This window comes from Hevea brasiliensis, chromosome 14 (genome assembly GCF_030052815.1).
Source record: "Hevea brasiliensis isolate MT/VB/25A 57/8 chromosome 14, ASM3005281v1, whole genome shotgun sequence".
Classification (NCBI taxonomy): Eukaryota; Viridiplantae; Streptophyta; class Magnoliopsida; order Malpighiales; family Euphorbiaceae; genus Hevea; species Hevea brasiliensis.
The window spans coordinates 65,472,736-65,484,386 of NC_079506.1; the positions used below are offsets into that span (position 1 = coordinate 65,472,736).

Genomic DNA, 11,651 nt, shown 5'->3' on the forward strand with positions numbered 1-11,651 from the left:
TCTCTGTTTGATATTTCTACTTGATCGCTGGTTTGAGGATGATAAGGTGTGGCCACCTTGTGAGTCACTCCATACTTTTTCAGTAGTATTTTGAATTGTTGGTTGCAAAAGTAACTGTTAGTAGTATGCCCTAGAGCATATCATTTAGTATGTATCTTGTACATGTTTTTATTAATAAAAGGCATTTCCACTTTTCCGTTTACATAAGATATTTATTTGTAATAGAAAAGGTCCTTTGATATTTTGTTAGAAATTCTATTCTTAAGTTGTTAAGAATATGAGTAACAGTATTTCTAGTACAAAGTATCATAAATAGGTTCACAATCGAGGATACTTCACAATAAGGACATGACTTATCCAGAAAGATTGTATTCATGTTTGTTCCCAAGTTATTTATATGAGATATAAATAAGATGGAATGGTGAGTCTCATGCCATATAACAAACATGATAGGCACTTATACATGATAAGTAGGCCGAATCAGTGACACTTATGACAACACATGGAGTTTACTCTTGTCAATGTTTTGTCATAAATCATATCAGTGCATATAATCTTTAGACCTGAGATAGCACAGTTATCTTATATATAGGTAGTTTGAGTTTGATACTGCTTTCATACTTGTACTGTGTATGGGTATATGGGCATGTGTTGGCTCCTACTAGTTATATATGGAGGTAGGTGTTGATCAAGATGGAATCTGTTCCTCTAAGTAAATAGAGATAAAATCCTATGTTTATTTAATTGTTCTTGATGTTTCAAGTTCTTGGCCAGGACAGATAGATTTAATCAGAAAAGAGTTTCTGATGAGAAAAATCTTTTTAATCAAGAACTGGAATTAAAAGAGAACATAATATTCATAACAAATGGAGTTTGACATAAACCATGACTCCAGCTTGAGTTAGGATTTTGTAACAGAGAGTTTCCAGTGCATAGTAACATATGATTATAGGTTCATTTAAGGTAAACCTTATTACCAATTGGGTGGCCATGGCATGCTATGCTAGGTGTTAACCATGGTCTATGAGGTGCATAAAATGATATAGAGAAATCATTTATGGTAAGAAAGAGTTCTGATGATATTAAGAGTTGATATCATGTCTCATTGCCAATTAGTGATGAGCCTAGTAAGTCACACACATACACAAGTTATTACCTAATTAAATATGATTTAATTAATTAATTAAAGAGTTTAATTGATTAATTAAATAGGTTTGGTTTGCAATTAGATTGCAAAGTCCCTAGCATGACTTGAAGCCAAATCTAGATTATTGGACGTATAGCATAAGTTAAATTTATATTTAAAGTGTTTAAATATGAATTTAATTAATGAGAAATTAATTACTAAAGTTTAATTAATTGATTTATATTTGATATAAATTGATTAGAAGAAGAGAAATAATTATTTTGGATTGAGAACTCAAAATTAAGATACAGGGGCATTTTGGTCATTTCGCAGGGTGACATGTGGCACCATGAGATGGTGACACATGGCATTACACATAAGCTTGCCAAATGTCTTTTAATCATGTAAAATTATTAAAATCAAGATTAAATATAGGTTTGACACTTGGCATAATGTGATTGGGTCAATTAAACCTAGAACCAATCAAAGGGTGACATGTGGCAAGGGTTTAATGTGTTAACCTAGCTATATAAGTGTTGTTATGAAAAAGAAAAATAACCAGCAGCTACCGCTCTTTTCTCACGCTATTTTGAAGCTCTCCCTCTCTTCTTCTTCATCTCTCATCAATTCAAAGAAATTAGCCATCAATCTCTTGAATTAAAGATACTAAAAATTGTTTCTAGTGTCCTCTTTACATCTTTAATCTCTTAAAAGGCAAAACTTGATTTTCTAATTAATAGAAAAAGCTTTAGAAGCTGTTCAAGGGCTGCCATAGGTGTTTTTGGTGTGGACAAGCTAGAGGGACAACATCTGGTGTCCTGAAGACGCATCTCAAAGGCGCAAATACAGTGCAGTGCATCAAGAGGTTAGTGTGTTTATTCTTGATTTAATCTAGGGTTCTAAAATTAATCTGATTAATTTTAAAATCTTAAATGGCAAATACAGATCCAAAAAAACATATTAAAAGAGTTTTAATATGTTTGTTTATCATTGAAATCAAATAGATGAAAATAAATCTTGCATGATGCATGTGACCCTAGGTGAAATTTTTTGAATTCAACGGTATAAACTTGTATTTTTCACGCTTCTGTTCCTTCAATTGGTATCAGAGCCACTATATTTGCCATTTAGATTATTGATTATATAATTTAATTGTGTGATTTGATCATGAGATGATTAATCTATTGCTGGTTGCAATGGATCTGTGGCGGCATGCTTGAAGAACACCATCAATGGTGTGCATGGTTTGGCTTCATGGGTGGTGCAAAGGTTTGACTTTTTAATTTGCAATTGTTGTATGATCTAAAAGCTCATTCAATGTCTAATTAAATTGTTTAATTAGAATTTTAATCACATAATTAAATTTTGATTCAAATCAAAATTTTAAAAATTGTTTGAATGTGATTCAAATCTGAATTTTAAAAGTTGTTTGAATGTGATTCAAATCTGAATTTTTAAAGTTGTTTGAATCATATTTAAATCTAATTTTTTTAAAGTTATTTGAATAATATTCAGATCTGAATTTTTAAAAATTGTTTGAATGTGATTCAAATCTAATTTTTTAAAAATTGTTTGAATGTGATTCAAATCTGAATTTTTAAGGTTGTTTGAATGTGATTCAAATCTGAATTTTTAAATTTGTTTGAATGAGATTCAAATATGAATTTTTAAATTTATTTGAATCATATTCAAATCTGGATTTTTAAGTTGAATATGAGATATTCAATTTAATTTAAGTATGTATGTTTTATTTAATTATTGAATAGTGATATGCATGATGGATGATCAAGGACTACAAAAGACCAATGTGATTGGATTTATTTCTTTTATGTTTCTTTAGGATTGTAAATTAATTAATTTATTTTAATTTATTTTGGGCATGTATTATTAAGTTTGTAATAATTTTTGGGTTGTAATTTCATTTATTTAAGTTCTTGTAAATTCGCCTTGGTATGCTAAGGATTACTATGTAATATTGGATTACAAGAAGTTCAAGGAGGTCAAGAGCATTGGTGGGACCAGTGGGAGGAATTCAAGATCAAGTGTTGATTATGTACTCCTTCAGCAACTCTTGTAAAATGAATGAATGAAATGCACCTAGGAATGCCCTGATTCAATTCTTGGTGGCTCAGAATTAAATCCCTTAGAAAGTCCATGATCATACCATATTTACTGCTTATCCATGAATGCATGAGATATATGGAAATGTATGCAATTCTATGATATATGCATGCTAAATGGATAATGTGCAAAGTGAGACCTTAATAGTAATTAGGATGACTACAAAATCTTCCAAACAAATGATTAAGTTGGAAATGCTATAATTAAAGTAATTATAACATGGGCCCTCTATTGGGGCAATTATTTTAAGAAATTTTAAATAGTTGCATAAGATGCAATTAATTTAAGAGATTTTCTTAAGAATAATTGTTAAGCACGAGATGTTGTAAATATGTAAATGGTTTGGTGGCCAATATTGGATGTACCTGAGGACATTAAAATTATTTGCATAATTACTGGCTTAATAGGATCAACTTAACTAATGCAAGATAAGTCAATAATGGATGTACTTGAGATTTTGAGCATTAGGGGCTAGGTAAAAGATTGAACCTCACATGAGATGTGATGGGCAAGGAGTTGCTCACTTACAGTTTATTGTAATTCCAATAATGGATGTACCTGAGGATGATCAATAGAATTATAAGAATTCAATCACCCACTAGAAATCCATCCAACTAGGATTTCCATTTTCTACTTTGGAAGTTTAGGATTCGCTAAGTTAGTGGGAGGACCAATTTGATTAAAAGACCATAATCATTTTAGTTAATTACATGATACATTTACTAATTAATCTGGTTATTTTTTGCAGTTAATTTTTTGATAATAATGAGCACAGAACAACAACCACCACCATATATTCTTGCAAGAATACTTGATCGCAATAGGTTGACAGGACCTAATCTCTATGATTGGCTTAGAAATTTGAAACTTGTCCTGAACCTTGAACATATAGGATATGTTCTAAACTCAAATGTTCCTAGTCCCTTACCTCCAGAGGCCACACAAGAGGAACATGAAACTTTGGACAAGTGGAAGGAGCATGATATGAGAGCCAAGTGTTACATGCTTGCTTCCATGAGTAATGAATTACAGAAGCAACATGAGAACATGCAGAGTGCGAGTGAGATCCTCCTTCACCTATAAGAGTTGTATGGTGAGCACAACAGGAATGCTAGGTATGAGATATCTAGGCAGCTGTTCTGTATGAGGATGTCTGAGGGACAGAATGTTAGGGATCATATCCACAAGATGATTCAACTGATTGAGCAGTTGGAACATCTTGACTTTAACATGGATTTCCAACTACTGACAGATTTGATCCTTCAGTCCCTTCCTGAGTCTTTTGGAAATTTTGTGACAAATTTCCATATGACTAAACAGGAATGCACCTTAGCTGGTTTACTCAACATGCTGGTTATTGTCCAAAAGAATATGCTGGGCAATAAAGGAAAAGAGGTGGCTTTGATTGCATCTTCTTCTGCTGGAAAGTCCAACAAGAAGAAAGGTAATAAGAAAAAGAAACCCCAGATTCCTGGTCCTTCTAAGAAAATAGCTAAACAGAAAGGGAAGACTAAAGCTGATGGAGGCAATGGAAAGTGTTTCCACTGCCAGAAGGATGGGCACTGGCAAAGGAACTGCCCAGAGTATCTTGCTTTTCTGAAGGACAAGAAGGATACACCTTCGGAAGGTATGTCCATATCTTATTTCTGATGATACTCATAGTTCATCTACAGCTTGGGTTTTAGATACTAGTGCCAGTTCTCACATTTCTAATGACATGCAGGAACTAGCAAATAGTAGCAGCTTGCATTCTCAAGATGTTAGAGTCCGTATTGGCAGTGGCTCAACTATTAAAGCTTTAGCCATAGGATCTAAATCTTTTTACATGTTTGGACATGTTTTATGTTTGGATAATATTTTATATGTACCTGATGCTTTTAAGAACATCATTTCTATATCTAGTTTGACTAGAAATGGCTATGAATTTCAGTTTACAGATGATGTTTGCAATATTTATTTTAGAAATAAATATGTTGGTTCGGGTTATATGAATGATGGTCTTTATTATTTGGATAATAATGACAAACATAAAATGAATGCAAGAGATCTAAATGAATGCAATGCCATGGTTAAAACCAACTCAAGTTCAAAATATATTTGGCACTTAAGGTTATGTCATGTTGCAGAAGATAGGATTGCAAAATTGGAGAAAATTGGGATTCTATCCTCATTGGGCTCTGAATCTACTCCAACTTGTGAATCTTGCCTTCAGGGCAAAATGACTAGATCACCCTTTGTTGGACAAGGACTAAGGGCTGAAAATATTTTGGAGTTAATACACAGTGATGTATATGGTCCATTTAAGGAAATGGCTAGAGGCGGTGTTGATCAAGATGGAATCTGTTCCTCTAAGTAAATAGAGATAAAATCCTATGTTCAAATCCTATGTTCATTTAATTGTTCTTGATGTTTCAAGTTCCTGGCCAGGACAGATAGATTTAATCAGAAAAGAGTTTCTGATGAGAAAAATCTTTTTAATCAAGAATTGGAATTAAAAGAGAACATAATATTCATAGCAAATGGAGTTTGACATAAACCATGACTCCAGCTTGAGTTGGAATTTCGTAACAGAAAGATTCCAGTGCATGGTAACATATGATTATACGTTCATTTAAGGTAAACCTTATTACTAATTGGGTGGCCATGGCATGCTATGCTAGGTGTTAACCATGGTCTATGAGGTGCATAAAATGATATAGAGAAATCATTTATGGTAAGATAGAGTTCTGATGATATTAAGAGTTGATATCATGTCTCATTGCCAATTAGTGATGAGCTTAGTAAGTCACACACATACACAAGTTATCATCTAATTAAATATGATTTAAGTAATTAATTAAAGAGTTTAATTGATTAATTAAATAGGTTTGGTTTGCAATTAGATTGCAAAGTCCCTAGCATGACTTGAGGCCAAATCTAGATTATTGGATGTATAGTATAAGTTAAATTTATACTTAAAGTGTTTAAATATGAATTTAATTAATGAGAAATTAATTAATAAAGATTAATTAATTGATTTATATTTGATATAAATTGATTAGAAAAAGAGAAATAATTATTTTGAGTTGAGAACTCAAAATTAAGACACAGGGGCATTTTGGTCATTTCGCAGGGTGACATGTGGCACCATGAGATGGTGACACATGGCATTACACATAAGCTTGCCAAATGTCTTTTAATCATGTAAGATGATTAAAATCAAGATTAAAGATAGGTTTGACACTTGGCACAATATGATTGGGTCAATTAAACCTAGAACCAATCAAAGGGTGACATGTGGCAAGGTTTTAATGTGTTAACCTAGCTATATAAGTGTTGTTATGAAAAAGAAAAATAACCAGCAGCTACTGCTCCTTTGTCACGCCATTTTGAAGCTATCCCTCTCTTTTTCTTCATCTCTCATCAATTCAAAGAGATTAGCCATCAATCTCTTGAATTAAAAATACTAGAAATTATTTCTAGTGTCTTGTTTACATCTTTAATCTCTTAAAAGGAAAAACTTGATTTTCTAATTAATAGAAAAAGCTTTAGAAGCTGTTCAAGGGCTGCCATAGGTGTTCTTGGTGTGGACAAGCTAGAGGGACAACATCTGGTGTCCTGAAGACGCATCTCAAAGGCGCAAATACACTACAGTACGTCAAGAGGTTAGTGTGTTTGTTCTTAATTTAATTTAGGATTCTAAAATTAATCTGATTAATTTTAAAATCTTAAATGACAAAATACAGATCTAAAAAAATATATTAAAAGAGTTTTAATATTTTTTTTATCATTGAAATCAAATAGATAAAAATAAATCTTGCATGATGCATGTGACCCTAGGTGAAAATTTTTGAATTCAATGGTATAAACTTGTGTTTTTCACACTTCTGTTCCTTCAGTGACTTCCTCCGTCATTGATTATTGCTCGTGGTATGCCAAATCTTGTGAAGATGTTTTTCTTAAGAACCTTGTGACCACTCTAGCATTGTTGGTTGGTGTCACAATTGCTTCTACCCATTTTGATACATAATCAACTCCAACCAGAATATACTTATTTCCATGGGAGTAGGGAAATGGGCCCATAAAGTCTATTCCCTATACATCAAACAATTCTATCTCAAGTATACCATGCAATGGCATTTCATTCCTTCTTGAACTGTTACCTGTTCTTTGGCATTGGTCACAGCCTAGCACAAAGGATCTTACATCCTTAAACAAATGTGGCCTGTAAAACCCTGCTTGCAAAATTTTTGCTGTGGCTTTTGAGGTGCCGAAATGTCCTCCATATAGCGATGAATGGCAGTGATAAATGATATTTTCTATATCTTCCTCTGGTATGCATCTTCTTACCAGCCCATCATTACATCTCTTGTACAGTAGAGGTTCCTCCCATAAGTAATATCTCACGTCATGTAGGAATTTCTTCCTTAACTGATAAGTTATGTTTGGAGGCAGTGCCCTGCATACAAGAAAATTAACAAAGTCAGCGTACCATGGGGCTTTGGAGAATGTAAGTAATTGTTCATCAGGAAATGAATCAACAATTGGTAAATCTTCGAAGTCCTCCGTGTGCTCTAATTTTAGTCTGGAAAGATGGTCAACTACTACATTTTCGGATCCTTTTTTGTCCTTGATTTCAAGGTCAAATTCTTACAGGAGTAGAATCCATTGAATCAGCCTTGGTTTTGCTTCCTTTTTATTCAAAAGGTACCAGCTTGTAGCATGATCTGTGAATACAATGACTTTTGACCCAATGAGGTAAGATCTAAACTTGTCCATTGCAAACAACACTACTAGGAATTCCTTCTCTGTGGTGGCATAATTGATTTGCGCATCATCTAATGTCTTGCTAGCATAATAAATAACATGGAGCTTCCTATCTTTTCTTTGGCCGAGCACTGCTCCAACTACATAGTCACTCGTGTCGCACATCACCTCGAATGGTAGCTCCTAATTTGGTGGTTGCATTATTAGTGCTGATATCAGAGCTTCTTTGATCCTGTTAAAAGAGACAAGGTAATTTTCATCAAAATCAAAGGGAACATATTGACTTAACAAGTTAGTAAGTGGCTTAGCTATTTTGGAAAAGTCCTTGATGAATCTCCTGTAGATTCCTGCATGTCCCAAAAAGCTTCGAACTCCCTTGACTAATGTTGGGGGTAGCATATTTTCAATGATCTCAATTTTTGCCTTATCAACTTCAATTCCTCTTTCTGATATCAAATGTCCTAGAACTATGCCTTCCCTTACCATGAAGTGGCATTTTTCCCAATTTAGGACCAGGTTTGATTCTTCACATCTTTGCAACACCTTAGATAAATTAGCTAGGAAATCATCAAAAGTAGTTTTATAGACAGAAAAATCATCCATAAAACTTCCATGATATCTTCAATATAATCAGTAAAGATAGCCATCATGCATCTTTAAAAGGTAGCAAGGGCATTACAAAGACCAAAAGGCATTCTCTTATATGAAAATGTTCCATAGGGACAAGTGAATATTGTCTTTTCTTGGTCTTCTAGGTGAATCGGAATTTGCAAGAATCCCGAATACCCATCTAGATAACAGAAATAAGAGTGTTTCGCTAATCTTTCTAACATTTAGTCAATGAAGGAGAGAGGGAAATGGTCTTTTCTGGTAGCACTGTTCAATTTCCAATAGTCTATACACATCCGCCAATCAGTGACTACTCTAGTAGGGATCAGTTCATTGCTTGCATTTTAGATAACAGTTGTCCCACCTTTCTTAGGAACTACATGTACATGACTAACCCATTTACTATCAGAGGTTGGGTATATGATACCTACATCTAATAGTTTTAAGATTTCTTTCTTGACAACATCTTTCATGTTTGGGTTAAGTCTTCTTTGGTGTTCGATTGTGGGTTTACTGTTTTCTTCCATGGGTATCCTATGCATGCAAATCGAAGGGTTGATTCCCTTCAGGTCTTCTATTTTATACCCTATGGCTTTGCTATAGATCCTAAGTTCTCTTAGCAATTTTTCCTCTTCTAACTTAGACAGGCTAGCATTGATTATAATGGGATATTTAGAATTTGAGTCCAGAAATGCATACCTTAGTGAGGACGGGAGAGGTTTAAGCTCTACCTATTTGGCGTTTTCCTGGAGCTTCCTCCTTCAACTTCTCTATCTCGGAAGCTTTAGCTAATGGTAGGGGTGGATGAGCTGCTAACTATTGTGCACATGCTGCTATCTGTATATTTTCATTATCCACTGTGTGGCTGTGCACAATACATGGGATGGGTCTTATGAAATTCCTTTTCAACATATTCGTCAACTGTGTCAACTTTGAAGCATTCATCAGGTTCAAATTTGTGTTTCATTGTGTCAAACAAGTTTAACTCCACTTCTTCTTCTCCTACCTTGAGAGTTAGTCGCCCATTTTTTACGTCTATGATAGCTCCAGTGGTTGCCAAGAATGGTCTTCCCAAAATGATAGGAATTTTAACATCTTCTTCCATCTCAAGGACAACAAAGTCCACTGGAATGAAGAATTTACCCACTTTGATAGAAATGTTCTCAAGTATTCCTACAGGATATTTAATAGATCGATCAGCCAATTGCAATGAGATTGTTGTGGGTTTCAGTTCCCCGATCTCCAGCTTTTTGCATATTGATAGAGGCATTAAACTGGCGCTTGCTCCAAAATCGCAGAGGGCCTTGTCTATTTTCTTGTCACCAATGAGGCAAGGTATGGAGAAGCTTCCTGAATCTTTCAACTTTAGAGGCAGTTTGTTTTGCAGTATGGCACTGCACTCCTCTGTTAGAGCTACTGTTCCATTATCTTCTAGCTTTTTTTTCTTTGATAGAATTTCCTTAAGAAATTTTGCATAGGATGGCATATGAGAAAGTGCTTCAGTGAAGGGGATGTTGATGTAAAGTTTCTGTAAAACTTCCAAAAACTTCCCAAACTGCTGGTCTAATTTGGCTTTCTGAAATCTCTGAGGAAAAGGTAGGGGAGGCTGGTATGGTTCTGGTAATTTTTTTTATCTTCCTTGCTTCCTCTTCCTGATCTTTCTTAGCTTCTTTCTCCTTTTTCTCTGCTTGGCCGTCAGAATTTTTTATGGTTTCCTCTGTCGGTTCTACCTCTAGTTGTATTAGAGTTCTCCCACTCCTCAGTGTAACTGCCTTACAATGCTCCCTTGGGTTCATTTTTGGTTGGCTAGGCAGTTTGCCAACAGCTTTACTTGAAGAGCTTGCTTGCTGAGCGATCTGATTCTCTAGCATCTTGTTGTGAGTAGCAAGTTGGTCCACTCTGGAAGTCAGCTATTTAATCAATTAAGTTTGTTGTTGTTGAGCTGCTAGGAATCCTTCCATCATGGTTTCTACAGTCATTTTCGGTTCAGGTTGTTGAGGTTGGAGAGGTAGTGGTGGTGGCTATGCAAAGTTTTAACCTTTGTTCTGAAATCTAGGGGCTGCTGGTGGTTTGTACCCATATTGCTTGTTTATTAGCTGGTTCTGCTGATTGGACCATGAGAAATTTGGGTGGTTCCTCCATCCAGGGTTATAAGTATTTGAATATGGATTATTGAGCTACCTCTGGTTGAAGTTTCCTCTATTATTCACATAGTTCATATGTTTTAAGGAGGGTTCATTGAAATTGCTGTATTCTGAACTTATGTATCCTCCTCCATAGCAGACCTAATGTTGACTATTTGTACCAACTGCGTTGGCTTGCATCTTTTCGAGTTTCCTTGTGAGCTGATCAAACTGAGCATTTATCATGCTTAGGGCATCTACTTCCAGTACCCCTGCAGTTTTCCTTGCATTTCCTCTTTCATTTGACCATTTATAATTATGGTATGCAACCCTTTCTAGAAGTTCAAGTGCTTGTGGCACTATTTTCTCCATTAGATCACCTTCTGCAGCTGAATCAACCGTGCTCTTTATAGAGGGTAGTAATCCATTATAGAAATTTTGCACTAATAGCCAATCTTCTATGCCATGGTGTGGACATTCCCTCTGCAGGTCTTTGTATCTTTCCCATGCTTCATAGAGTGATTCTCCTTCCTTTTGTCTGAAGGTGTTGAGCTCAAGCCTTAGTTTTGCAGTATTTGTAGGTGAAAAATACCTTGCTATAAAAGTTTGAGAGAGGTTCTCCCAAGTTGTGAACGTTCCAGCTGACTGAGAAAGTAACCACTTCCTTGCTTTGTCCCGAAGGGAGAATGGGAATGCTCTGAGTCTTATAGCTTGATCAGACACTCCATTCATCTTGAATGTATCACATAGGGCAAGAAAGCACTAGAGGTGATAGTGTGGGTCTTCTGTGGGTGAACCTGCAAAATGGGTTTGTTGAATCATTTGGAGCCATATTGGTTTTAATTCAAAGTTGTTGGCTTCCACTGTAGGTCTAGTGACACTGGGTTGAAATCCTTGGACAGATGGAGCTCCGTAATCTCTCAAGA

At 34.9% G+C, this 11,651-nt stretch overlaps 1 non-coding gene across 1 annotated transcript; it reads left to right on the forward strand.

Annotated features, from left to right (window-relative positions):
- The first annotated feature begins 11,185 nt into the window (after positions 1-11,185).
- On the forward strand, positions 11,186-11,292 carry LOC131173536 (small nucleolar RNA R71). The gene has a single exon (XR_009143852.1). It is a non-coding gene; the product is annotated as a small nucleolar RNA R71 (small nucleolar RNA).
- Positions 11,293-11,651: the final 359 nt, after the last annotated feature.